Raw genomic sequence first — 2,847 nt, forward strand, 5'->3', positions numbered from 1 at the left:
AAAGCCAAAGCAAAGGGAGGAAATCAAGACCTTAAAGAGCTGAACAGAAGATTTTAAAGGGCAGCCCAGGAAGACAAAGTATTACAATGAAACGTGCAAGAAGACGGAGTCAGAAGATTTAAAGGGCCAAACTCACTTGGCATTTCTTAAACGGAAGGAATTAAAGAACACATTCAAGCAGTAAGTTGCAATACTTAAGGATGCTATAGGCAGAATATTGAATGATCCAGGAAAGATTAAAAGAAGATAGAAGGAGTATATAGCATTGAAACAGATGAGGGAGAAAACTGTTTAAAAGGGATATGTGATTAGGGATTTTTGTCACGATGGGAGTCCAGAGCAAAGGCTGCATAGTGGAATGGACCTGGGCAGAGGGATTGTAAAACAATGAAAGAATTTTTCTTTTACTTTTCCAAGAGGGGAGTGTACTTGGAGGGAGGGTTGGGAGGGGAGAAAAGTGCAATGAATGAATGGAAATTCAAAGTCTCTGAAAATTTTCACTGAAATTAATAATAAAATTTTTTTTTAAAAAAAGAGGAGTATACACAGTCACTATACCAAAAAGAATTGGCTGATACAGAATAGTTTCAAGAAGCAAAACAGATCAAGAGGCAATGGTGATGAAGGAGGTAGTTCAAGTTGCTCTGAAGGGCTTGGCAAAAAAAGAAAGCCCCAGGAATTGATGAAATATCAACTGACTGACATATTTCAAGAAAATGATGCTGTCCTGATGTGCTCAGCAGGTTGTGCCAAGAAATATGGGGAACAACAACTTGGCCAGCTGAGTGGAAGAGATCCATATTTATTCCCATTCCAAAAAAGGAAGACCCTACAGAGTGTGGATATTATAAAATAATACCACAAATACCACACACAAGCAAAATCCTGTTGAAGATTAAAAAAAAATGACTGGAAGAGTACATTGACAAGCTGGATTTAGAAGTTGTGGCATTAGAGATATTTTTGCCAAAGTCAGATGGATCTTGGCAGAAAGCAGAGAGTAAGTACTAGGGAATGTCTATTTGTGTTTCACCAACTATGCAAGGACATTTGACTGTAGATCACAACAAACTGTGGTTAACCTTTAGAAGAATGGGAATCCCAGAACACATGATTGTGTTTATGTGAACCTATACTTGGACCTGGAAGCAGTCCTCAGAACAGAGTAAGGAAATACTTCATGGTTCAAAATCAAGAAAGAAGTGCATCACGGATGCATCCTGTTTCCATCTTTTCAATCAGTATGCAGAACAGATCATTCAGGAGGCTGGGCTTTATGAGGAGGAATGTGGTATGAGGATTGTGAAAAACTCATCAACCACCTACGTTATGTAGATGACACAACCTTGCTTGTTGAAACTGAGGAGGACCTGACACACTTTCTGCAAGAAGTCAGGGACTGTAGTCTTCAATATGGATTGAAGCTCAACATCAAGAAGACAAAGATTCTGCCCTGACCACTCCTCATGGCGGTGGAAGCTTGGGCGCAGTACGGTGGTGATTGAGCGAGCCTAGTGGGTGGGCGCCGAGCTCTGGCCCAGCCTCCACTGAGCCCCCCAATGCTTCGCGGGTGTTGAGCCCTTCCCGGCCGGGACAATGGTGAAATATTTCCTGGGTCAGAGTGTGCTCCGGAGTTCCAGGGACCAAGTGTTCGCCGCCTTCTGGCAGCGATACCTGAATCCCTACAGCAAACATGTCTTGACAGAAGACATAGTACACCGGGAGGTTACCCCTGACCAGAAACTCCTGTCTCGGAGACTCCTGACCAAGACCAACAGGATGCCGCGCTGGGCTGAGCGATTGTTTCCTGCCAATGTTGCTCATTCGGTGTACATCCTGGAGGACTCTACTGTGGACCCACAGAATCAGACCATGACCACCTTCACCTGGAACATCAACCATGCCCGGCTGATGGTGGTGGTGGTGGTGGAGGAACGCTGTGTTCACTGTGCGAACTCTCATAACAGTGGTTGGACCGAAATCCACCAAGAAGCCTGGGTCTCCTCTAGCTTGTTTGGTGTCTCCAGAGCTGTCCAGGAATTTGGTCTGGCTTGATTTAAAAGCAATGTGACCAAGACTATGAAGGGTTTTGAATACATCTTGGCCAAGCTACAAGGTGAAGCCCCTTCTAAGACACTTGTTGAAACTGCCAAGGAAGCCAAGGAAAAGGCAAAAGAGACAGCACTGACTGCTACAGAGAAGGCCAAGGACCTAGCCAGCAAGGCAGCCACCAAGAAACAGAAACAGCAGCAGCAGCAGCAGCAACAACAACAATTTGTGTAGCCATCATCAGCCCTGCATAGCCCTTCTACCACCACCGTCGCACAGCAGACAATCCAGCTCCAACCCCCTAGCCCCAGTGTGCTCTCTTATTAGAAATCAACATCCAGCCCTATATCTTGCCTAAGAGATAGCCTAGGGCAAGGAGTAAGGGTCTTGTTTGGCATCTACAGAACAGCAAGCATGTCATCCATGGTCTGTGCTGATTCTGCATATTCCTCCTATTTGGCAGCTGTAGCACAGAGAGGCATAGACTTGCCCGGGTCAGTATGCAAGTGAAGTGGGAAATGCTAGACTGTAAGCTCCGTGAGGGCAGGGATCTGTTTGCTCTCTGATGTGTCCCAAGTATCTGGAATAATATCTAGTACGTAATCAGCACTCAATAAATAACTTGACTTCAGTTAGTCCCCCCCCCCTAAAAAAAAGAAGACAAAGATTCTGACCACTGGGCCAATTGGCAGCACCATGATGGATGGAGAAGAGATTGATGTTCTGAACAGCTTCAGCTTGCTCAGCTCCACAATCAATACTTGTGACCCCAGCAGTCAGGAAATCAAAAGAGGAATT

At 45.0% G+C, this 2,847-nt stretch overlaps 1 pseudogene; it reads left to right on the plus strand.

The window, feature by feature from the left end:
* The first annotated feature begins 1,596 nt into the window (after positions 1–1,596).
* Positions 1,597–2,283, plus strand: LOC102875981 (annotated as a pseudogene).
* Positions 2,284–2,847: the final 564 nt, after the last annotated feature.

Source organism: Elephantulus edwardii, unplaced genomic scaffold (genome assembly GCF_000299155.1).
Source record: "Elephantulus edwardii isolate Elephantulus edwardi_28Jun2011 unplaced genomic scaffold, EleEdw1.0 scaffold00164, whole genome shotgun sequence".
In the NCBI taxonomy this organism is placed as follows: Eukaryota; Metazoa; Chordata; class Mammalia; order Macroscelidea; family Macroscelididae; genus Elephantulus; species Elephantulus edwardii.